The 27121-nt window shown below is 38.2% G+C and overlaps 1 protein-coding gene across 1 annotated transcript in view; it reads right to left on the bottom strand.

Annotated features, from left to right (window-relative positions):
* NEGR1 (neuronal growth regulator 1) overlaps positions 1–27121 on the bottom strand; it is a 960162-nt gene that overhangs the window by 798567 nt on the left and 134474 nt on the right. The gene's annotated exons all lie outside the window — the stretch shown is intronic.

Here is a 27121-nt window from a genome sequence, read left to right as displayed (position 1 = left end):
CTAGGGTCTTTTTGCTAATATTCTATTTAAAATGTTTGCATCTATGTTCATTAGGGAGATTAGTCTGTAGTTTTTGTTTTTATTTTCACTGTTTTTGTTTTGCCTGGCTTGGAAATCAGTACCATATTTGTGTCATAAAAAGAATTTGGTAGAACTCTTTCTTTGCTTATTCAAATAGTTTGTATAATATTGGGATTAATTGTTCTTTGAATGTTTCATAGAATTCACTTGTGAATCCATGAAGCCCTGGGCATTTTTTCTTAGGGAGTTCTTTGTTCAATATTTTTTTCTGATATGGGATTATTTAAGCATTCTATTTCTTCTTCTGTTAATCTAGGCAATTTATATTTTTGTAAATATTCATCCCTATCACCTAGGTTGCCATGTTTATTGCCTTATAATTGGGCAAAATAGTTTTTAATGGTTGCCTTAATTTTTTCTTCAGTAAAGATGAGGTATCCCTTTTCATCTTTGATACTGTTAATTTGGTTTTAGCCTTTCCTTTTTATTTAGTTTAACCATTACTTTATTTTATTTGATTTTTCAATGTACCAGTTTCTAGTCTTATTTATTAATTCAATAGTTCTTTCACTTTCACTTTTATTAATTTATTCTTTAATTCTTACAATTTCTAATTTAGTTTTTATCTGGGGATTTTTAATTTGTTATTTTTCTAGTTTTTTGATTTGTATGCCCAATTCATTGGCCTTTTCTCTCTCTGAATGGTTAATATATGCACTCAGGGATATAAATTTTCCCCTGAGTACTGCTGTGGCTGTATCCCATAGAATTTGATATGATGTTTCCACATTCTCATTCTCTAATGAAATTATTAATTGTTTCTATAATTTGTTCTTTAACCAACAAATTATGGAGAATCACATTATTTAATTTCCAATTAATTTTATATTTACCTCTCCATGTACCCTTACAGATTTTTATTTTTATTGCATTATGATCTGAAAAGTTTGCCTTTATCATTTCTGCTCCTTTGCATTTGTTGACCATGTTTTCCTGCCATAGTACATGGTCAATCTTTGTGGATGCACCATGTGCTGCTGAGGAGAAAGTGTATCCCTTTTTGTCCCTATTTTTCTCCCTATATCTATTAACTCTAATTTTTCTAAGATTTCATTCATATTTCTTACCTCTTTCCAATTTATTTTTTTGGTTTGATTTATCTAGATCTGATAGACGAAGGTTCAGGTCTCCTACTAGCATAGTTTTACTATCTATTTCCTCCTTAAACTCCAATTGTTTCTCCTTTAAAATTTGGATGCTATACCATTTGGTGCATACATGTTGAGTGCTGATATTTCCTCATTATCTATATTTCCTTTTATTAGGATGTAATTACCTTCCCTATCTCTTTTAAACAGATCTATTTTTACTTTGGCTTTGTTAGATATCATGATTGTGACTCCTGCCTTCTTTTTCTCAGTTGGTGCCCAGTAGATTTTTCTTCAGTCTCTTACCTTTGCCCTGTGTGTCTTCCTGCCTCATATGTGTTTCTTGTAGACAACATATGGTAGGGTTTTGGTTTCTAATCCACTCTGCTACTTGCTTCAATTTAATGGCTGAGTTCATCCCATTTGAATGCAGATTTATGGTTAGCACCTCTGTATTCCCCATCATTTTGATTTCCTCTCCTTGTCCTGCCCTTTCTTCTTTCACTATTTCCTTCTATACCAGTGTTTTGCTTTTTATCAGTCCCCCTAATCTCCACCCTTATATTACTTTCCATCTTACCCCCTCTCTTCTTATTCCACTTTTATTTTTCTTTGGGGTCTATTTATACCCCAGTGGATTTAGATGCACTTCCCTCTAAGAACTGATTTCACTGAGAGTAAGGTTTAAGTATTACCTATTAGCCCTTTCTTCCTCTCCTTCTTATAATAGTATTTTCTCCTCCCCCTCCCATATACCTCTTTATGTAATATAACTTATCCTATTTTTCTTATTCCTTCAAGTTCCTCTTGGTGCCATCTTCTATTCCCTCCATTTCTTATTTTATATATCATCTTAAACCACTTAGTACCCAGCCTCTGCCAATGAATAATTCTTCTAACTACTACGATAGTGAATAAAGTTTTTGAGAGTTAGAAATATCACCTTTTCATATAGGAATATAAACAATTTGATCTTACTGAAGCCCTTAAATTTTTCCCTCTCTTTTTTGTTTAACCTTTTCATATTTCTCTTAATTTTTATTTCGGGACATCAACATTTTCATTTAGTTCTGGCCTTTTATTGACAAATACTTGGAAATCTTCTATTTTGTTAAATGTCCATACTTTCCCCTGGAATTATATAGTCAGTTTTGATGGGTAGGTGATTCTTGGTTGTAGTCCCAATTCTCTTGACTTTCTGAAAATTATATTCCAAGTCTTGTAATCCTTTAGTGTGGAAGCTTCCAGATTCTGTGTAATCCTGACAGGTGTGCTTTGATATATGAGTTGTATCTTTCTGGCTTCTTGCAATATTTTCTCCTCAGTTTGGAAGCTTTTGAATTTAGCATTTATATTCCTAGGTGTTGTCTTTTGAGGATTTAAAGTAGAAGGATCTATGGACTCTTTCAATGTCTATTTTGCCCTCTTGTTTAAGAGCATTAGGGCAGTTTTTTTTTGGGATAATTTCTTGTAGTATGATGTCAAGGTTTCTGTTTATTTCTAGATTTTCAGATATACCTATAACTCTCAAATTGGTTCTCCTAGACCTTTTTTCCAAGTGAGTCATCTTTTCAATGAGATATTTAATGTTTCCTTCTATTTTTTCAATCTTTTGACTTTGCTTTATTAATTCTTACTGTCTTGTAAGATTATTAGCTTCTACTTGCCAAGTTCTAGTCTTTAAAATCTGGTTTTCAGTTATGAACTTTTGATTTTCCCCTTTAGTTTGGTCTATCCTTTTTATAATAATTTCTAGCAGGTCAGTTCTGGCCTCCAATTTGCTTATCATTTCATTTGATTTCTTGGCTTCTTTTTCCAAGTGGGAGATTCTGTCTTTTAAACTGTTATTTACTTTTTGAACTATTTCCCACTTTTCTTGCCAAGTTTCTTCTATCTCTCTTACTTGGTTCATAAATTCCAATTTGAGTTCCTGGAGAGCTTATGACCAATTTCCATATTTTTTTTGAAAAATTTGGTTGTGATAGCTTGTTTGGTGCCCTCTGCTGTCTCCTCTGTAGTCTGCTGTTTTTTTCCCATAGAAGTTTTCCAAGGTTGGATTTTTCTTCTTCTTCTTCTTTTTTTTTTTTGGTTGTTGTAGATTATAGTTCTTGGGTGTTAGTGGTCATTGCTGTTAGATTTTTCTTCCCTTCCCAGTCAAAATTCCAAGTGAGGAGGGCAGTCTCTCTGTGTATTGAACTACAGAGCAGTTTTTCCCTGAGGCTATTTTTCAGGCCCTGCCACCTCTGCTGTGGGCAGTCTCTTTCTGCCCCATCTCTGTACCCAATATCCATGTTCCTTAGCCTTCTGGGGTCCCAGACCTTGATGCTTTCAGAGGTAAGTTTGTGGTGCCCTAAGTCATTCCCCAAGAACCTAGAGAATGCTCTGGCACTTGCTCTGACTCTAGCGCCTTAGGTGGAATGGGGGAGAGGTGATCAGATCTTACTATGGTATAACTAATTTTACCCCCTTATAGTGTGGAAATGTCCAAACTCTGCCTACATTCAAAGATGCCCCCAATGGTAGAGCCCCTTCACTTATTTTATTTTGATTTTTGTCTTTTTGAGACACTTTATATCAGTCAGTGGGGAGGAGAAGAAGACCCTTGCTTCTACTCTGTGAATATCTTAGCTTTAAAGTACAGCTCTTGATTTTAGATTCATTAAATGAAAAACTAGGGGCATCGAGGTGGCTTAGTATATTCCAAACCAAGTCTAGAGATGGGAGGTTCTGAATTCAAATCTGACCTTAGATACTACCTAGGTCTATGATCCTGGGTATGTCACTTAACTCTCATTGCCAAGCCTTTACTACTCTTTTGCCTTGGAACCAATATTTATTATTGATTCAAAAGTGGAATATAAGGGGTTAAAATTAACCCCTTAGTTAATTACTTTTTCAAGGGGTTGAAAAATTAAAGTTTTCTATTAATTTAAAATTCATTAGAAGGAAATCATAATTATGACATCTTTATGTTTTGTCTTCCTTCTTCTGAATGTAAACTCCTTGATGTGAGGAATCATCTATATTCTCAACTCTTAGCACAGTAGAAGGACATAAAATGTGCTTAATAAATAGTGTGTCTATCTGCCTGTCTGCATCTCATGTCTCATCCTCATCATTATCAGTCATTATTACAATGTCTATCTGTACAGCATTTCCGAGGTATCTCCTCAGCATGTCATTCCCACTCAGGCAACCATCTCTAAAATCTCCCTACATGGAAAATCAGATTCTATCCCTAGAATCACTTTTGGTTGCTGGTTTTGGTCTTATTTCATCCATGGCAATTCAAGGCCATCTTCATGGTATGTTAATCTTTTTAGCTCCCCATTTATTGTCTTATTTCTTAAATTGCAAGCTCTTTGAGAGAAAGGGCAATTTGTTTTCTTATACTTCTGTTCCCTGGACTGACTTGGGACTATTCCTGACACATACATAATTCTTCCTCTTCCTCCCCTCCCTCCATTCTTCTTGCCTTCTTTTCCTCCCTTCATGTCTCCTTTCTTTCTTTCCTTCCTTCCTCCCTTCCTTCATTCCAATGTGACAAGGAAATCACTTTAAAAGACTGATATATATTAATTTAAGGTCGCCAAGGAATTCAGCTATGTAATTCCTTAATGAAAACTCAAGTCAGCCGTCAGCCTTTTATAGAGTTTAATTACAGACAGGAGGAAGAAAGGAATTAGAGAGAGAGAGAGAGAGAGAGAGAGAGAGAGAGAGAGAGAGAGAGAGAGAGAGAGAGAGAGAGGGGAGAGAAGGGAATAGGGCTTCAATACCCCTTCTGTTTAGGCTGGGCCAAAAGGCCCAAGCCCTTAGATAGCTGAGGCAAAGAAAAAGATCAGTCCCTATTACTCACGTGACCAAAATGGAGAAACAGTCCCAAAGTCCCCTACTTTCAGCTTCCTTCAGAGCAAGCTTCTCAGAGCACACTCCAACCACTCAGACCAACTCCTCAACTCCCTCCTCCTGAGTCTTCAGACCCCCCTATCTTTAAGGAAACCATCCAAGTCCCCTCCCCTCAGTTCTCACATCTACCAATCACTGTCCATCAATTTCCCTGTGCCAATGGAGGCTCTAGCATAACCCAGGACCGCCCAGAGGTCTCTGGCTTTACACATGTCTGTTGAAGGTCATATTTTCAAATAATTAAATCTTTGATCCTTTGCTACAGCCCTTCCTAAATTCTGTTAACCTGAGTAGGGTAGAGATTGGAATAATTAAATTTTGATCTATGCTGCAGCCCTTCCTCAATCCTGTTAGGACCGAGTAGGGTGGAGATTGATTCTGAGTATCTCTATTGTATCAATTCTAAAATCAATCATGACTCAAAGAAATTCCTGTTCTATGCTTAAGCATAGGTCAAAGCCCTTTCCATTGTTCAGCAAAAGGTTTCTGTCCTAAAGTAATCTTAAGAAGGGAGGAGGAGGAACCTCCCATGCCAATGGGGTTCACATTCCAATAGACTATCAGTAAGAAATTTTCCAAGTATGAAATTTCCCAATGGTGAAATTTCCAACATTTATAAGTCTAAGGAAATTTAAGGTTTACACCACTCTCCCTTTTTTCCTTCCTTTTTCCCCCTAAACTTTCTCCTCTTCAAAATACTCTTCTCTATTCCCTACAATCAAGGCACATATTATAAATTTGAGTTCCCTCATCACTGTAGTTATCACCTTCTCTAGATACTGTCTAACTCTTGTTGTTATTTTTATTTTTATTTTTTTTTGGTATTCCGTAGCTGTCTTCTGCATAATGTCTTAAGAGATTGACACAATACTTTAGATATATTATTACATTTAATATTTAGGCCAACACTGTTGCAGTAGTTGCTAGTCTTATCCCAATGTACAGAGAAGAAAGCTGAGGCACAGAGATCTTAAGTTAAATCACTTGCCCAAGGTCTCATAATTGTATTAGAGTCAAGTTGCAGGTTCAGGTTTTGCCAATTCCAAATCCAGTGCTCCATGGCCTTTACCACCCCAAAGGACCTGGAATAGCATATACAACTCCACATGACATTTACCCAGAAGAAAATCTCCAATAAGCCATAAAGAGAATTAACATTCAATCCAATGCATCCAACTCTGACAATAATGGCTTGGAACAGTAGCTACCTGTGAGTCTCAAATTGCAATCAAATGACATAATCTGTGAAAACTGCCTTTGCAACTTGAAGGGCAGTAGTGGAGAATAGGAATTAGCCTTGTTTTGTTTTGGCCCCAAAGGACAGAATTCCAAGTGCTGAGTGAGTGTTTGTGTGCTTTCTTTTGGGGGGGGGGTGAGCGGGAGAAGCTATACAGAGGCATGTTTAAGCTTGATGTAAGAGGCAAGAAAAGTCATACTAAAAATTAGAACCATCACAAAGTGGGATGAGCTACCTTGGGAGGCAGTGAGTTCCTCTCTTCCATGAGTTAGGTCTTCTATCCAAGCAGGGATGACCATCTATTATATACACTATTCAGGGGTCATTGGGGATCTTAGAATTAGAGAAGGCTCTAGGGTGAGGGTGGTGGCTAACATTCCTGAACCATGGAGGATGGAAAAGGTTCTGTGAAGGCTGAGCAGAGGCAGGAGTTCATTGTAGACACTACAGATGACATAGGGAAACACAATGAGGCAAGACTTGGGGCATCCATTTGAGAGACTGGAGCACATCCTAGAATTTCAGCTAGGGGAGACCTCAGAGACCATGTAGGGAAATGCATGTGAGAAAAAAGTTCTTCATGGAACATTAGCATTGATTGTTCATCCAACTTCTGCTTTAATGCTTCCAGGGGGAGGAAGCTACTTTGCCCTAGCAGTTAATCTCACTTGGGAATAGCCCTAATTATGAGGAAGATTTTCCTGCCCCCAATCTTAAATTGACTTTTTTACCATTTTCCCCCATTTCTCTCCGGTCAAAGAGAATATATCTTATATCTTCTACATGACAAATATACAAAGGAAGGTATCATGTGCCCCACCTGAGTCTTCTCTCAGCTAAATATCCCCAATTCCTTAAACTGATTTCTATATCACCACCATTGAAAGGCTTTTGCCTGCTCCTTGTTCTCCTCTGACAGTCCAGTTTGCCTGGGACTTAGAAGGATTCTTCAAAATAATTCTAGAGAGGGAGCTGCAAGATTTAAATGCCAAGCTAAGGAGTCTGTGGGCAGCTAGATGGCAAAGAGAGCAGAACATTGGGTCAGAAGTTACAAAGATTCATCTTCCTAAATCTGTCATCAGACATTTGCTAGCTGTGTGACCCTAGGTAGATCACTTAATCTTCTTTGTCTTGTTTTCCTCATCTGTCAAATAAGCTGGAGACGGAAGTAGCCAACCCCTCCAGTATCTCTGCCAAGAAAATACCAAATGGGGCCATGAAGAATCAGACATGACTGAAATGTCTGAAGAAGAGTAACCAAATGAGTTTGCCTTTCCATAGACAACAGAGAAGCACTACAGATTTACTGATTTACGTATGGGTGCATTTATGTATGGATGTGCTTGTTAATATTTTAAACATGAGAATGAAGATTAATTTGTGAGCTGAAGGGGGATATGCCAACCTGGGGAAGAGTCCAAGAGCCAGGAGGACAAGCTTTGAAGATTCTTTCACGATGCAGGTAAGAGTTGACAAGCACCTGAATCCCTGTTGTGGATGCATGAGTGGAGAAAAGGATTCTGATGTCAGAGATGTTGTCAAAGTATAATCACCAATGTATGGCAATGGCAGAGAGTTGATGGATGAGGGAAAGGAGTCAGGGAGGCTTCAAAGGGAACAAACTTCAGGGCCTGGGAAGCTGAAGCTGGGCTTGAAAACAGGCAAGCCAAACAAACAGATCATACCATATCCCACAGTTATAAAACCAGGCTGCAATCAGTGCTCCTACGAAAACTTCAAGGTCCCCATAAAGTCAGCGAGAACTTTAAATAAAGTAAAAATCAACAACCCAGCATCCTTTAATTTCTGCCTGCTTTAATGAGTGTCTCAAAAGCTTATGACTTGATTGCCCTTTTGATTACATTTCTGTGCGGGAGAAGAATCAAATGTGTACAAATGCCCATTTTCAAAGGCAGATGTCTCCTGGAATTGAATTACAAGATTATTTTTATTTTCTCTCCTTTTCTAGGTCTTTTTCCCCCAAAATATTCTGATCACTAGGTGGGGGGCATTTCTAAATCTAAAAAAAAACATGAATATAGGATTTGTTAGACGAATAATGTGAGTACCAAGGTTCTCCAACATTTGTGTCACTAACTCATTGGGTAATCGAGTGACAGCCATACTTTGCTCCCGAGAATCACGCTTTTAAATAAGCTTAGTCCCAATTAGTTCAAATGATGAATCTCCTGAAGTAGTGGGATGTATTCAAATTCAGACTATTCGAATCATAAGTCACAAGTATGTAACTTATCATAATTGTCTTCAATCCAATGTAAATATGCAATAGGAATTTGAAATAATACAATTTCTTTAAGGAATTCCTAATTCACACATATTGAGTTTAATTATAATGAAAAGAAATAAAAACTTTCAGTTAGTGATAGATACATAAAAATAAAATTTTGTATTTGTATTTGTCCTTTTGTCTGATCCAAGTTCACAGACACTGAAAATTAGGGGTCTGTGGACCCCAGGTTCATAATTCCTATCCCAATGCCTTCCCCAGCACATTATTTTGTATCGGCTTTCAATGAAACATTAATATGTTTATAGGGAGATGTCTTATTTTTCTTCATAACTAAAAGTTGCTGAACATCTTTAAAAACAAACAAAGTTTCATTTAATGCCCAACATCTAGTTATATATGGCACATAGCCAGCACTTAAAAATGGTTTGTTAATTAGTTGAAGAAATGCCGAAAGTGAAGTAACCCTCTTTTGTCCCTCCTTGCCCCAAGCAGAAAAAGAGCTAATATTTACTTCATAATAACAGCCAAAACATCCAGCATCCCTTTGGCCCCTTATGACTTAGAAAACCACAAATTAACATTATCTATCTTGTAGGGTATATTTTTGTTTGTTTTGTTAAATATTTCCCATATTACATTTTACTCTAATTTGGCAATCCTGGAGAGTGTTGCCAGTCTTGAGTTGGATACCTCTAGGAGGTGGTCTCTGATGCTCCTTTGGGATCCAGATCTTAGATCCATAAGCCCCAAAGAAAGACAAGATGAAGCCTTGTACTTGCCAGATGTAGCATAAGGAGACAGAGAGCTTGACGATATTATAATAACGAATCCAAAGCTTTGTGCCCAGAGAGATATTACAATTCATTCCTTCTCTCTTTCTCAAAACAGTATGAAGAATAACCACCAACAACTGCTTTTGGTAATTCATGGGTCTCCACAAGAATGTAATAAAGCCCAAACCGAGAAGCATTATTGATCCCTTTCTGTGTGCTGAGCTGCTTACTAGACACTGCAAATGAGTGAATGAATGAAAAAATAGTTTAAGTGCTTCATATGGGTCATGATCAAAAGACAAGATCAAGAATAGAAAACCAAAGGCAGCTCCTATCCTCAAGGTGCTAATTTTGAAACAACATATAAAACACATATTAAAGTCACAGTCAGTCCTCCCTGTAGCCTTACATTGCTTGTATTTCATTGGTGTAAAACATCACATTCAAAACACACACATGGCATAGTGAATGGCAGAGTGTAGATCTCTCTTTCCAACCATGATTCCCAATCTTATGTTTGTCTTGTCCATGCCTTCTTCTAACTCCTCCTGGTGGACTCTACTTGCCATTCCAGGGACATTTCTTTGGATCTCTAGACTTCTATTTAATAATAATAATAATAATAATAATAATAATAATAATAAGGGAGCAGCACACAGGCTCTCTGGCATGCCCCCCTCTGGCTACATGACTCATCTCATCTTTTCTGGGGCTCCATCTCTTGGATAGGATTTCTAATGATGCTTCATGGGCACACGATTGGCCAGTTTTAGTACCTTCCATCTGAAATAGAGCTAGTGAACAGTAATCCAAGTTATCAAGAAAACATATAATGGTTCTGTGACACAGGTGATAACTGGACATCTCCAGTATGCTACTCGCCACACCAGAACCAATGCCAAGAGAGGGTATCCTTGCAGGCAGGCAATGGCACAAAACTGATTTATATTGTGCGCTTTCTTCAGACATCATTAAGGAATGGCCATGGCGCTCCATTCTTATTCCCAGTACATTAATCATGAAGAGCTCAACTCAAGTGAATCGAACTGAGGAGGAGCAGTGGAGTCAGTGGCGACTGCCAGACGTGCATGCAGGAAATGGAGTTTGGAAGGAACGTGCAATAGGAAGTTGTGCTTGGCAGCAGAGGCAGCCAAGTGCCAACACCACGTTGACAAGATTGCTGCCCTGTGAGTGTGTTTAATTGTGCTCTTCTTCTAGCCAGAATGTTTTACCTCCATCTCAAAAAAAAACCAAACTGGTATTCAGTTACTGGAGATGCCCGAGTGTCAGACTGACCCTTTAGCTTTTCAGGACTAATATTCAACATAAGCCATGTCACTGATTCAAAATTCACCAGATATTTTTTATTAGTGCAAGGCACTGCTAGGTCTTACTTTATCTTCCTCCTTGAGAATGTCTATTACGGAAGATCTTTGCTGACAAATTCTCTCTCACTAGTTCAATTCCTTTCTTAATCTCTGTTTTCTTCTCGTCTATTCTTCCCTCTTTCCCTTCCTTCCTCCCTCCTTGTTTCTTCCTTCTTTTTTTATTTCCCTGCCTCCTCCTTCCTTCCTCCCTCCTCCCATCCCTCTTTCCCCTCTCACTCAATTCCCTTTCCTTTAGCTCTCCCTAAAAGACAGTGTTGATAACAGATAAAATCCTGGCCTTGGAGGTAGAAGATTAAAAATGACTATCCAAATACTTCAAGTGTTATATTTCTATAAGAATTTACTAATAATAACTTGAAGAAAAGGATAAGGACAGTCTTAGTAAAGTGGGAACTGGAGTGGGAGAGAGTGAGCAAGGAGGAGAACATGAAAAGAAGCAGGAAGGTGGAGTTACACACAACTTCATTGATTCAAGGTAAGGATATAAAGTGGGGACAAAAGAAGAATGCTGGGACATGGAGTTCAATGGAATGAAATTATATCTACCCAAAGGCAAAACAAGCGGGTTAATATCCCAACTCCAACATTTAGTACCTGTGTGGCCTTGGGTCAACACCATCCCTCTGAGCTTCAGGATCTTCATTTAGGAAATGAGGATAACAGCAGCTTCTGCCTCATTTGGGTTTCATGAGGAACACATGAGCAAGGGTTGGCCCAATCACTGGAATCTTTACAAGACCATAAAATGAGCAGAGCTACCCCCATTCTTCCCTTGAGTTTCATTTTTCTTAAGGAAGCAAATGGAATCCTTTTCCTTCCTGACCCATATCTTATACTACACTCACATTTCCACATCTCAAAGGCGTTTGAATCTCTTCTTAGCACTTCCCCTGTTCCTCCTTTCCTGTTCTGGCTCCCTCTGCCTTTCACACTTAGGTGGTTGTTAGAAAATAGGGCACAGAAAGTTCATTCCATGTTCTCCACCATTGAGTCCAAATGCCATTCCCCAAGGTAACTGCCATTTGGGAAAGGACTGCTAAGCCTGGTCCTTGGCAATTCCTGTGGCTTTTTAAAGGCTGCAGAATTGCCCATGACCCATTGCTTCTCTGCAGCCTGCTTCAGGTGGAGATGATAGAAGTCTCAGCCAAGTGGTCCTCTCATTCTTGGCAAAAAAAGAGTTCTTTCTCCTCATGACAAATGCTGCATACTCCATGGATACTCCCTGTGCAGGTTTGACTCAAGTGGAGGTCAGGAAGAGCTCACTTAAAATCTGCCCTCAGACCCTTAAGAGCTCTGTGACCCTCACTCAGCCAGTCATTTAACTCCAATTTGCCTCAATTTCCTCTTCTACAAAATGGGGATAGAAGAGCACTTACCTCCCAGGGTTGTTTTAAGAATCAATCAAATGAGATAATAATTGTAGCACCTAGTACACAATGGTAAGCTCTATATAAATGTCAGCTATCATTATTAGTTATTACCCATGATGAAGCTTGTTGATCTCAGGAGTTCCCCAACCTAATGAAACACAGCACACATATAATATAATATGCAGCCATACCTTGGTCTAGTCATTTTATTCAAATAATTTACAGTTAGGAGGCTGAAAATATCCTTATCATCACGTACATTATTTCATTCTCACTGACAGGAGAAGGGATTGGATTTCCTCTTGGACATTGCCCCTCTAGTTATCAAAAGAAAACTGGACTAGAGAAATTGGGAGACTCCACAGTGAGGGTGGCAGGATGGATGGGCAGCATTTTGCTGAGAGGGCAGGATTCTCTTGAGGCAAACTTCTTTGTTTGATGAAAGGCAGTACCAACACAAAGCTGGGGGTCATAAAATCTGCAATGAAGACTGGTAAGAAGAAAATAAAATGTTGCCCCTAAATCCAAGGGGGACCAAGGAAGTTGACTATAGAGAAATATGAAAGTGAAATTTGTTGGATAATCTTACACATATGGCCTAGAATAAAAAATGGTCACACCATCGCTCCTTTTGGGGCATCTGGCCAAGGATGCCATGGCACCGGGCTCTCTTCCTTTAATCCCACTCAGCGGTTGGGCACATCTCTTCTCAGACCTCAGACATAGAGGGGCTGGGAATTTGACCTTCTCGGTCTCTTATCACTTTCATTTGTCCATAGATTAAAGTATAGGAAATGGGCTTTTTGACGAAAGTGAACAAGTGAACTGCCCCTACAGAACACGGCAATAATGAATGTGCCAGGAACATTAAAAATCTGATTCGATGAAAATTAACCTGAAAAGGAAAGGAAAAGGTAGGAGAGAAAACTGCATATCTATATGAACTGGACCAGAGACTATAGGTAGTACATATCGATGATCCAGGAAAAGAGATGGCTATATATGTAATTTATTTAAACCCTTACCTTCTGTCTTTGAATCAATACTAGGTATTGGCAAGAATAACTATGTGTATGTATGTCTATGCACAAAGAATAGGGAATAATAAATTGAACTAAAGACTCTAAACAGAACATTTGACATGATAAGAATCTCTGTATATTATTAGGAAAAGATCTATTCGTTAAATACGGTTCTGAAAGGGTTTCCTGATTCAAAAGATGGGTAAGGCACTTTGGGGTAGTGAGAGACAATGTATATTTAAGAAGAAATACTCATTGAAAGGAAACAAAGTAAGGAAAAAGCATTTGGGAAAGCACCAGGAGAAGATTAAATGTTGGGAGAAACGGGAACAATATTTCCATTGGGATGCACTACATCCACTGGGGTAATAAAGATGAAAGAAATGAAGAGATTGGGGAAAAGATTTCAAAACATATGATATTCTCCTCTATTGATGGGGGACTTAAAGTATCCAGATAAATGCTAGAGATCACCTTATTTTAAATAGAAAAATCAATATTGTTTTCTTGCCTTATTCATAGTTCTATCCTTCTAATGACCAAAGAAATGGGGGAGAGGGGGTTTCTATTTTTAAATTTGACCCTGTATAATGAGAAGAAGGTGACTAATAGAATAAAATTTCAAAGAACCTCTATATGTGTTGGAATGAGGAGACCATGATAATGTCCACTTCATTTCAAAGGCTTTATTAGGAAAGAAAAGGAAAAATGCATATTTTGATCTATGTATAATTTAATTCAGAATGGGAATTGCAAATGAAGAAATCTCTGAACTAGAGGAGAAAGGCACTTGCCCTTAAACTGTCGAGAGTTTGGGGAAATTAGTGTTGAAATTAATTGCCTAAAATCATATAGTTTGTGTGAGTGATTGTATGTGCGTGTGTGTGTTTGTGTGTGTGTGTGTGTGTGTGTGTGTGTGTATTACCCCTTCTCCCTTTGCACTTTGTCTCTACTTCCATTTATTTTCTTTTCCCTCTGGTTTCCATTGTTGGAATTAAGGTTTAAAATTGTTCAGAGCATGGAACCTTTGTGAAATAATGCAACTGGAACCTAGAAAAATATTGATTTAGAAACTAATTCTCCTCCATAGGTCAATATTTTTGGAACGGTTGTTCAATCTAGAGTCTCAGTGTACAAAAAGCTATTTTTCCAGATGTACATGTTTATGTCAAGTTGGAAATGTCCACCTCCAAATCCATGTGTTTGCTGGTTGTTTAATTCAATACACTTGTCTTTCAAGAAGAGCTGACAAAATGCTCCTATTGAGACTCTGTTTAAACTCCTCATTCTGTGTTGTTTAAATGTGAAAGACTGCAGAAAGAATTGGCCAGGACAAGTCATCAATTAGTGGAGGAGATCATAGATTTTTGGTGTGTCATGGGTCCCATTAATAATCCAGGAAATTCTCAGAATAATGACTTTAAACAATTGTAGAAAATGATAAATAATGATTAGATGTTAGTAAAAATAAAGGGGTATTTTCCCCATCTCAGTTGAATCTTTACAATATCTGTCCATGGTTGCATGTCCAAGTTCTCCAAATAAATAAAATCTGATTGAGGAAAACACCATATGTAGACCAGGCTTGCACATTGATTTAAATTTCATTTTTTATGCCACATTTGGACTAGTGAAAGGTATTAAGAATGTTTCATATAAAAAGTCAAATCTTGGGGGTCCATAAAATTGTCTTTAGGTAGGTTATCATGAAATTTTTTCAAGAATAGACACATTTGCTTGACTACCAAGGTCAGTAAGGAGAACAATGGTGTGAGTCAGAAAGGAGGAAAAGCGTACACCAGTTCAATTTGTCCAAAAATGGGGTGGATAGTAGGAAGAAGTAGAGGGGAACACTAGAATTCTTCAAGTAAAGGCTGGATGATCAATGATGGTGGTAGGAAGGGTTATCCCCAGAGGGAATTCTTGCTCTTTCTACATTCAATGGTCTCTGAAATTCCTTCCAAGTTTGAGTTTTATGACTCTAATTGTGTGATTATACATTGGATTTTTGTGTAGACTTTTCCATAACTAATCACTTTTTCTTTTGCCTTGTGAGGCTTTCAGAATTCTTCCCTCCACACCTTTTGTGGGCTAGCTACACAGAATCTACTATAATGACAAAATGTCCTAGATCGACCAGGGAGGAGAAAATGCCTATTCATTGTCATTTCATCAATTTCAACCTTCTAAAGAAAGGCACCATTATATAATGGGTAGCGAATAGGTCACAGAAACAGGACAATGGAGGTTCAAATCCAGCCTCTCCTACATACTGAATGGCTGTGGGCCAAAGAAAAACTCATTTCTCCTCCTATTGATCCAGATTAATCTTGAAAACTCAAGGCTGCAGGATAATTGCTGATTGGTATGGATCAATTATCAATGTAGAAATTAAATCACAAAAAGTTTCTTGTAATAAAGGGAAAGTTCCAAGGCATTCCAGAACAACAACAACAACAACAACAACCACAGCAACGACAATGACAATAACAACAAAATCTTTCTAAAATCTGGTCAAAACTCATAGTAATTTAGAGTTCAAGTAGACTACAGAGATCCCCAGAAATGTTAATTAATTCTGATATATATATATATATATATATATATACATACACACACACATATATATATATATAGTGTATATATAATGGTAATATATTTAGTATATATAGAAGTATATATATATATATAATGGTAAGAAATGTGAAATATGAGAAATTCAGGGAAACGAAAAACATGGGAAGAGATATGAACAGATGCAGAATAAAGAAATCAGAATCAGGAAAACAATATAGACCCTAATGCAAGATAAGACCAAGAAAATGAAGATGAACATTGCAGGGACAAAATGGCCAAGCTTTGACAGATATACAATATGAGAAAATAGTCTTGCCTTTTTTTCAGTAAGTGGGGGATCAGGGCCAAAGAGTATCACATTTGTGGTCAGATAAATCAGTTTGGTTTGGCTAACTTTTTTTAATCTTTATTTAGAAGGAAGTCCTGATATAGAAAGGAGAGTTGGAGATTGGAAATTACCATGATCTAAAAACAAAATAGACTAGTAAAATTATTAAAATAATTCATTTTTTATCCCAAATGTGTTTTTTAAATTCTCAAAAATGTTTAAGTGTCATGAAATCCTCAAATATAATATTCCTGAAAAGGGTTACATCATTCAAATTTCATATTTATTTTAGGGAGTTATTTTGTATGTGATTCAAATACTTGTTTCTATATTTTGAAGGGAGATGGGGAAAATAGCACAGAGCCACCCAGTTCAAAACCAGAAAAACAACAGATCTCAGCTACAGCCCTCTGTGGTTTTTGCCTCCGTTGGATGGAGCCTCAGCATCCTTATATAACAGCTATGAAGAGATGCTCTGCCTTTAATATGGGGATCTGCATTCCAAAGCCTGCCAACCCTCTGTTGTTGTCCTCTCGCCACACTCGGTGCCGAGTCCTTCTCTCGTTTCCCCAGCAGCTCTCCTTATTTTAGAGGCATTAAATGTCCAATGTGGAGTGTCTAAGCTGGAGAAGATTTTGCAGATTTTCTTGCCTTTAGGTTAGTGTCCTTTAGTATTAATTTGAGTCACTCCTGTCCCTGACACCCATTACCATCCAAGGGCCTGTCAAACTGCAGATATCATGAATTTGGAACTGAAACTCTGAGGCTGGGGAAGAAAAGCAATTTATCACCTACTTCTTCCTTTCCTTCTTGAATAAGGGATAATAAAGGAACTCAGGTCCAACTTTTCCTTATGAAAGTTGTGAAATTTAGGGATTAGGAAAGGGTGTTTTTTTGCATTTCTCAAGAATAAAACCAGCCTATAAAACTGGTAAAACATGGAAGGAAAAGGTCTCAAGGCTGTAGTCCTTTGGACCAATCTACCACTTCGTGGTTGCCAAACCCAAGTTTAGCATTCCTACTTGGCAGGGACTCAGCCAGGAATCAGTGGGAACAATCAGGTATCCAGGAGCATGACGTCCTCCATCAGTCTCTCCTGGGAGTCCTGCCTGGGTCTGGCTGTGTGGCACCTTGAAGTGGTGGCCTGGATTCAGTTCCCATCATAGATTTTTATGGCCAGTCAGTCTAACCACCTCATTCTGCAGAGGAGGGAACTGAGGTCCAGAAAGGCGAAGAATGGCCCAAAGTCCCAGAATGTGGCAATAAACAGGGAGCCATTCCTATTGGATGGAGCTCCTGGGGGAGAGGGGGAGGACCCCTATTGGTCTTTGGTTCCCCAGATCTTAGCACAGTACAGGGCACGTGGGAGACATTTAATGAATGTGGACTGAATTATCCTGAATCGAGCTGAATCCTACAAAAGCAATCAGCCTGGAGCCTCTTGGTGTCCGGCTGTCTCCAGGCCCAGCAAACCACACAGATTTCCAATAGAACTCCTGGGCTTTTCTAGTTACATTATGAATAATAACACTAAAAAGCCTTGGAGTCTTGGGAATAAGAGTTTGAATTTCATGGATATGGATATAGTTCAATTATTCAGGTGGAAGATATTACAGCAACATCTACAATTGTCCTTTCTCTTTGGGGGTGGGGGGACTTCGGTGCTTTCTCCCTGGTTTTTCCTGGCTTTTCTTTCTTTCACTTCTTGGCCAGGTCCCTGAGCCCTCCTTAGCCCCAGCCCAGCCCCCAAATAACCCAAACTTCTGTTCTGCAAGAAAGGCTGCCATTTAGCCCAGAGGACAAGCAAAGTACTGGAAACTGTTGAGGAAAGGGAGAAGGGGAGCCTTGCTGAACAAAACAGTCCAATGGTTGCCTAGCAGACAAAGGAGCAGGTGATTAAACAAGAGATCTGCAATCAAGAAGTGCTGAGTTCAAATCCATCCTTGGACATGTACTGGCTATGTGACCCTGGGCAAGTCAGGGAACCTCTATTTGCCTCATTTTCCCTGTAAAATGGGTATATAATAGTATCTACCTCTAGATGTGTGAAGATCAAAGGAGATGATCTTGTAAAGTGTTTAGCACAATTCCTGGTGCTATATAAGTGCTAACTATAGTTATTACTGTTGTGGCAATAGGTATATGTCCTCTCTACTCTAAAGGGATGGCAATGGGGAGATACAGGAATCTCCCACCTGGTTACATCTCTCCAGTCCACCCCGGCCACAGATCCACAATGGACATCTGCAGATGACCACGTCTGCCTCTCACCAAGGCTCAGCTTCTTCTTGTAATTTTATTTAATTTTTGTAGATGCCAATTCTGGGTGCCTCTGTTCTAAGGAGGAATCAAGATAAGTCTCCACTGGATGCTCAAGATATCAAGTAGTGCACTAGAATTGGTCCCAGGAAGACCCAAGTTCAAATGTGATATCCCATCCCTCATTCAGCTGTGGAGCTCTTGGCAAGACAATCCCTCTCTCTAAGCCTCAGTTATCCAATCTGAAAATCAGGATGATAATAAGGCTTGACCTTCAGGATTTTCATGAGAAGACTCAATCAATCTAAAGCAACTCTCCAGTGGGGAAGCGATAGAGAAACAATTGCTGCTCCTACTGGTGACAGTAAGAAAGAACATTTCTAGAGCCCTGGCTCTGTGCATCCCCAATATCACCTCATTCTGTCCTCAGAAGGATCTGTTCTTCAGGGAAGCAAACATTCCCTAGAATATGTAGCACTAGGGAGCCAAATATGGCCAGATGAAACAGGGAAGGGTTTTTGGAAATGTTCCCTGGAAACAAAAATGCTTTGTATATGGACTGTGACCATCATGGTGCCCAAGGACTGTCATTCAAAGACTAGTCTAGATAAGTTTTCAGAGCATTATACCCTTTATTCCAGGTTGGCTGTAAAAAAATTATATATATATATATATATATATATATATATATATATATATATATATATATATATATATGAAGATATACGGCATCAGTCAAATCCATTGACAAGCATTAACTGTCTCCAAGATGCCAATCACTGTCCTGGGCAACAGGGAGGCCAAGTTAAAAAATAAAAAAATAACAACATCCTTTCACTTCTAGGAGAAAGCAAATATTCTCTAAGCACAGGTAATGTCCCAAAAGTCTAGCTTAAACTTTCTTAAAGATCCTCATATACAAAAATATAGAGAGCCAAAGTCAGCCATATGGCAAGTGTAGCAAACACGAGCAGCTGAGGGTATCAAGATCGACTTCACATGTCTGAGAAGAGCCTTGAAGGAAGCTGGGGGTCCTAAGAGGTAGAGGATAGGGGAGAGGGCATTCCAGACATGAAAAACAACCAAGGCACAGAGTTAGGAGGCAGAAAGTGAGGAACATTGAGAGGGCCAATGGGGTTCTTCTTTAGGGTACATGGAAAGGAATGATGTATCATAAGCCAGAAAGAAGGCTGTGAAGGACTTGGCATGCCAAACAGAGATGGTGGTATTTCTCCTAAAAGCAATAGGGAGCCACTGGAGTCTATGGAAGAGGGGAGGGATGTTGGGCAGAGATGTGCTTTAGTAAAATCACTGTGAATGTGGTACAAAGCATAGACTGGAACAGGGGGAGCCCAGAGCCCCAGAAACCAATCAGAAAGCAATTGTGTAGGGAAGTGTGGCTGGATGAAAGGAGAGGAGGGCATTGGAGAGATGGAGAAATAGACCCTCAAAGGATTATACATGGTCCGAGTGTCCACCAAGCCTTCTCTGAACTGAGGTCTAGAGCAGAAGAAGAGGGATATCAGGGTGAAATCACGGTTCCTTAAACTGCTGAGGAATTGCTGTCGTAAGTGCTGGCTATTACATTAAGGAGAGATTCTCAACCCCAGAGCCCGAGCCAATAATGGCAAAGTGGATGTTACACTTTCTATAGAACTAGCAGGCGGCATCAGTCTTAGACTACTTTACATATGACTCATAGGGCAAAGCCAAGCCTTGCTGTGACAGTCAATTATTAGACCTCCAAGGGTCAGCGGGTACATTAATATATTCATGCATTATCCTTCAAGAGGAATCTCATCATGCGGCATTTGAACAGATTGAGAAGCCCTTTCTGATAATTATTAGAGCATTAATATAGTTCTACAGATAGTGTCGATTAATGGCTTTGGTGATTGGGTGGAGGGAATCATGGTGGCTATCGTAATAAATACATAATAGAATGCTGAAAGCCCCTCTTCTACAGTTAAATGAAACAGAAAGATCAGAGAGGAATAATCAAGTCCCAGATGCCCTTTGGAGGCAATGAATTTACAATCGGTGCCCTTCTGCATCACCTCTGGCGGTTACCATTTTTAGCACTTTCAGGGTGGCCCAGAAACGCTTACATCGGAATTAGGTCACAAGTCTCTTCTAATTGTCCTAACCTTTTCTTCATGGCTAAAACCAAGGTGGTTTGGGCTTTAGAAGGGCTTCCAGAGTATTTCTCTTTAACTGTAAAAAATGTTCATTTCAAATATTATTAATAGTCAAAAATGGCAGATTTCTCTTTCTGGACACTTAATGACTCTGGTGGCTCTTTAACAATATTTGTTTTCATTATATGTCGAAGACTTCAAATGTATGATAGTCAGTCTATGGGATTGTTTAAAGGACTCGGGGAAGTGCTTTTCTTTTTTCCTCATTAAATGTGCTTATAGTAGGTTTTTAAACATTTCTTTATGGATTGATAGCATGTGTCCACATATATAAAGTATATTCTGTAAGACCAAAGTAAGTAGAAATGACTAAAGCCTTAGTTCTTTAGAGAATTGCTCTGGCCACCTCTGCTTTGACTGATAAATGGACTTGCTACTTGTCATCATAAAGAGGATCCTTGGGAGTGTAAAGGAGCTATTAATAGGGTCCTTGTTCCTGGACTAGAGTCATTTTTTCCTCAAATAATCTTGGGGTCCAAGGATGAGAGAAAGCCTAAAATGTATCAAGCACCTACTATGCTCCAGGAATATTGCCTCATTTTATCTTCAAAACCTAGTGACATGGAAGCTTTTACAGTTGAGGAAACTGAGGGAAATGGAAGTTAAGTGGCTTATTTAGGGTAACATGGTTAGGAAGGATCTGAAGCTTGATTTGTACTCAAGGCTCAAGGTCCAATACTCTGTCTGCTGTGCTATCAAGGCACTCTCAGTAGACATTTGCTTGAGGTCCTGGAGGAGGTAGGAAAGGAAAGATGCTTCTCTCTCTAAGCTAGCCATGCTGACTTAATAAAGGTCTATTTCCAGAAGGTGTGCGTAAAAGACAGAACTCAACATTAATAGTTTTTCTTCAAAATTCTTCAGGATTCGGATTGTCTAGGAATGGATTTCAAGCACATGGCGGACAATTGCTTGTCAGAGGTGTCCTTTGGGCGATGCCTCTCCTCTATGGGTTGGAGCGGATGGCTGCCAAGTCTGGGGACTTCAATTCTGCCATTCTGTGATTCTGGAGTCAGAAGATTCTTTTAGGGTAGATAGACTTGGATCTTCCAACTATTCCTGAGAGAACAGACAGAGGCCTGTATGTGGCTTGTTTTTCAATTAATGGAGAAGCTTTCTGACATCCATAATGAGAGGGTTAAGCCGCCATGTTCTACCATTCTGAGGCTCACTCTGCCTACTCGAGAGTGAAAGAAAGTGATGCTGAACCCTAATCCTTGGCCTCAATTTTTATTATCTTCTAGAAGAAGTTAAGCTGTGACTACTGCAAGAAATGCATTGTATTATTTACATTCAGATAGCCCACTAGTAGCAGCAAGTGCTTGGAATGTCTCACAGATGTTGGGAAGTCTCCATACACTTGTTTTAATCATCATTATTCATGCTTTTATCTCATTCTCCGAACTCCCTCTCCAAGATGGGTTGTAAAATCCATGTAATATACAAAAACAAATGGCATGTCAGTCCTTGCTGAACTTGCTTTGGGCCGGGGGTCAATAAGCCAACTGAGTACAGCTTCCTTGAGTTTCTGAGGAATTGCTTAACACATGTCTTGTGCACAGACAGAAACTGCATTTTGTAAGTGATGGAAAGAGTCACCAACTCATTTTGGGGCAAATAAATTGTTTTACCTTCCAATGGAGTTGCTATTAAGCAAAATATTCTTTTTCTTCTGCAGTGGGAGATTGGCTTTCTCTTGATAGAATTGTACTGCCATCTTCCACAGATGCTATCCATATAGATTATTTCTCAGATAAATGCAAAACTTACATTTTTATTGCTTCTGCTGTCACTGTTGATGCAACCGTCTCCTTTTTTTTATTTTATTTTTGAGGCAATAGAGTGTCTCAGGGATTGTACCACTTCCATTTCATCAAACCTTTCTACCCAAAATGAAACAGTTAGCAGCATTAATAGACTAGAACAAATGGAAGAGGATAAGGTTTATACACCAATGAATAAACATGATGAGAAGAGTTATCCTTTTCGATACCAAACACAAGAATTCTTGGCTGGATTTTTCCATTTTGTATTAGTTTCCTTTTGACAACCACTAAGAATTTAGCTTTGCAACTTATCTCACAAAGTGCTATTATCTTAAAAGATTTTTAAACCATATTAAAGCATTAAAAGAAGTTCTTTTAAATAACAAATACTTATTTTATTGATAATTAAATTTCATTAAACATTTTGGTTATTTGGTCATTTGCATTCAGACAAAAAAGGATAATATTATAATATTTCCCTTTTCCTGAGTGGTTTCTATGAATTTAATCCCAATCCTGTTTCTGGAATTTTAACTATTTGCTTCTATGATACATTTATGGAGGCTTTTCTAGATTGTCATCTTGGTCTCCTCACTTATGTGAATGAGATAATATAGGGGAAAACTATCTGGGAAATAAATTATTTATATTCTCCAACATTCTATTCATGCCACCTAACTGACTCTGAGGCAGAGAATCATATCTCTTCAGATTTAAATTCTCAATACTGTCATCCCTTTGGAAAATAAAACAAATAGAAGAGTAATTTGTTCCTGGTACATCTAATATATATATATGTATATATATTATAATATATATATATATATATATACATATATATATGTGTGTGTGTGCATATATACATAGATATTTAAATAACATATATAAATGTAAATGTATTTAGTACATCTAATGATATAGAAAAAAAAACTATCTGGTCTCATGGAGACAGCTGTAACGTCAGGTTTCAGAGGATCTGGTTCACCTATGGCACTCATTAGAAGGGGAGCTACTCTCTACTTCAACAAGTCCTCAGGCAATTCCTGGGAATTTGGCAGGGTGAAGGGATTTCTCACAGCTAGAGTTCTCTAACCTAAAGAAATTGATTACGATTTGGATATGGGATAAATAATGAACAACAGGTTCTTGCCTTGGGATGGCAGCAGTTTTATAAAAGGAAGTATGATTCTAAACCCGGAGCCAATTTTTCACTCAAGAAGTTTTCCCAGGCACAACCCTCATTCTACCTGCTTCCCTCTTAGTGGTAAGGTCCAAAAAGTAAAGGGAAGAATAAACTGTTCTTTCTCTCTCTAGTATTTCAAGGGAATGACTGATTGAATTATAGTTACCTTCTAGAAAGATAGATAATAATAATAGTTTAAGTTATTTATTATATAGAATTATGGACTACAAAACTCTTCATATGCTGTGGCATTTGAGCCTCCACAATAGCCCTATGACAGCCCAATTCCAGTCTTTACTTTAGAAATGAGGAAACTGAGAATAAAGGCACTGATTACCAGAAGGTCACACAATGACCCATTGCCTAGAGCAGGATTCAAATTCAGAGCTTCTTGACTCAATAACCAGCAATCTATTCATACCACCTAACTGCCTCTAAAGTAGAGAATTGTATCTCTCCAGATTTCAATTCTAAATATTGTCATCTCTTCAGAAAATAAAACAAACACAAAATTAATCTGTTCCTGGCCCATCTAATTCCAAACACAGAAGATCCTCATTAAGGTGATTTCATCCAACATAATGAAATATATGCATATACAGGCAACCTTGATTCAATACTGAGGCCAGGAATGGATCCATTGTCTTTGGGTCCCTAGTGCCCATCATCAGAGTGCCTGGCACATAGCATGAAATTATTTCATATGTCTTGATTGATCAATGATCTTCATAGAGCTGATTGACCTCCCTCGCTTGTTAATGTGTTCTGTCTTCTCCAGTTGACATGCTTTGACATTGCTCAATACAGACCACATCTTCCAGCAGAAGATAAGCTACTCGAGGGCAGAGTTTGCTTCATTTTTGTCTTTGCATCCTTACTACCTAGAATGGGAACTGCATGCTTGAAGGAACTAAATACTTGTTGATTGGATGCTTGGCTAAAATGTCTAAGAATATAAATAATTTCCTGATTTGCCCACCTTGGCCAATCAGATTCTCAAGGCCCATATTCTGTGAAATGGGGATTTATAATGCCTGAAATACATTCCTCAAAGGAATGCTATTAGGCTTAAATGAGATAATTCATGTAAAGCATTTGGCATACATTAAATCATTCTGTGGATTCGTTTTATTGGTCATTAAGAACTGCTGAACCAAGTGGATCCTAGAATGGGAGATGTGGCTGATTTTTGTGTGAAATCATGACTCCTTTAGGGTATTAATCTTACATGAATTCTTCTGATGTAGATAGAAACTAAGAGGGTCCAATTCAATATGGCAGAATGAATTTGAAAAGAAGTGGAACACAGCTGGAAGGTCCTTGAGAGACAATGCAGAGCACCCACTGACTGCAGCTGGAGCCTCTTTAACCCCAACAATGTGAAATTAGCAGTAGAGAGCCTAATGAGTCTATTGAAGGTAACTTTAAAGCTTTAGTTAAAAGAAAAAAATCCCAATCCTAATTAGCTCTGATTCTTAACTGCTATCTCCACCATCTAGGATGCACATTTTTATTTGTCACTGAAGAGTCAGAAGAGCCTTTACATCTATCTCACAGTTTCCCTTCTCTTCTTCCAGTAAATCCCTGTCCTTTGTTACTCTGTTCTCCATGGGAACCCAGGTCCAAACTATCTAGGTATTGGATGATTAACCACAGCATCTTGAATATCACTCAAAGGTGAATGGCTGACTGCAGAGCCCAGGTGCAGCACTGGGTTCACATTGATAAAGAAATGGGTCACTGCAGTCTTCACTAAGCCATGCTTCCCAGTGGTCTTGAAGGTCATGCTCAAGTTGAAAGCATTCCAGTCCCCCAGGATGAAGGACGAGGAACTGGATAACAGCATACATGAAGTCAGACACGTTTGTATCTACAGCATCCAAATTTGAAGTCATTTCTTCATTAAGTCAGAGCATCAAAATAAGTTTGAAACATTATGGATATCCCAAATTGTGTCCAATCTTTTTATATCATGATTTTGTTTTCTAATCTTGGATTTTTGTTATTATTATAAGTCTCCTTCATGGGAGTTTTTAATGAGAGAGGGAAGAATTAGATGTTTTTTAGTCTCTAAAAATATACCATAATCTTCCTAAACTAAAGATGTTATCCACCATTATCCATGACATTTGGGAAAAGTCAATTCTAAGAGACAATAGAATTAATTTGACTGTCCCTGATACTTTGGAGTTTGTATACTTGATGGTTGCATAGAATTTAACTTCTCTCATCTTCAAGATATGGATTTAAAACAGATTAAGACTGTTCAACAATTTCCTATAAAGGATAGTACTGACTGCTACAATAAAACAAACCAAAAAATCCCTTCCCTTTACAAAGTATCATAATTCAACACTTCAACCAAATTAATAATAAGAATAAAATTAGTTCATATATTTTAGAAAAAAATATATATTAAAACTGTATTTCTTTCTTTAAGATTTTAAAACCACTATGTCTGAGGTCCCTGAAAAGTAGATATATGAAATAAGTATACATGCATACATAGCTACACACAAGTGCACATAATATACATATTTATTGATATCGATTAGATGTATTTGTTCATATATGAGATGTGGGTATACATATATATATATATATACATATATATATATGGAGGAGAGAGAGAGAGAGAGAGAGAGAGAGAGAGAGAGAGAGAGAGAGAGAGAGAGAGAGAGAGAGAGAGAGAGAGAGAGAGAGGAAGGAGAGAGAGAGGCAGAGATGGAGGGAGGGAGATGGAGAGGAAAAGAAAGAGAAGGGAGGGAGAGAGAGGGAAAGAAGGACATTCTCCCCAAGGTAGGTAAACTGCATTTGCAGAAGCCATTTTAACTTATGACCCAATAGCAGTGTGTATGAACCTATCAAGGTTTCATTCCTTTTTTCCACTCCAACAGCTGCTACCATCCAAGAAGAAGCAGGTGTTGATCCGTGAACAGTATTACTGCTAAAAAGAACAGAGTATTTGGTGATGACTTTTCTCGATGGAATATTATAACAAAATGCTTTAAAATTCTTTAAAGTGCCCAGGTAGAAAGCCAAATTAAACTTTAAAAAGTATAAAAAATATCTCTGAGTGTTTTAATTTTCCTCAGCTTCCCTCTGAACCTCATGCCATCTACTCTATAATTATGGAACTACAGTAGTGACCACAAGGCAAACTGTATTCCCAAGGATCTATTCTTTGTGGAGACTTTCTGGGTGTTTGGTTTGGTTTGGTTTGGTTTTATTTATTTATTTATTTATTTAGCCTACACAATGAGTTCTCAAATGCAAATGGCGACCAAAGAAGAGCTAATACTTGATTATTCCAAAGATATCCCAACAGAGATGGACAAATGTGGCTCTGTTCTGTACCACCATTTATGGGATCATAGAATTAGGACTGGCATAACTTGAGAGGCAAAAGATAGGGTCCCTGTGCCACCACAGTGGGCCAAATAAGGATTAAGTGGAATGTTCTAGAAATACAAGTTTGGATTCCACACTCCTGGTACCTAGAACAGTGTGTGACATATAATTGGCACTTATATTGTAATTGCTTTCTTCTTGTAAACCTTGAAATTTCTCAGACTTGTGAATGTTAAAAATTTCCCCATTGGGGAATTCTCCATTGAAACAATTCCCTACTGGGAACATTCCCCATTTGGAAAGTGAGAACTCAACTTGGATCAGAAATGGGAGGACCTCTGCTCCA

Source organism: Monodelphis domestica, chromosome 2, assembly GCF_027887165.1.
Source record: "Monodelphis domestica isolate mMonDom1 chromosome 2, mMonDom1.pri, whole genome shotgun sequence".
In the NCBI taxonomy this organism is placed as follows: Eukaryota; Metazoa; Chordata; class Mammalia; order Didelphimorphia; family Didelphidae; genus Monodelphis; species Monodelphis domestica.
Note: the sequence above shows the minus strand (reverse complement) of the source record. Positions and strands in the feature narration are given on the sequence as shown.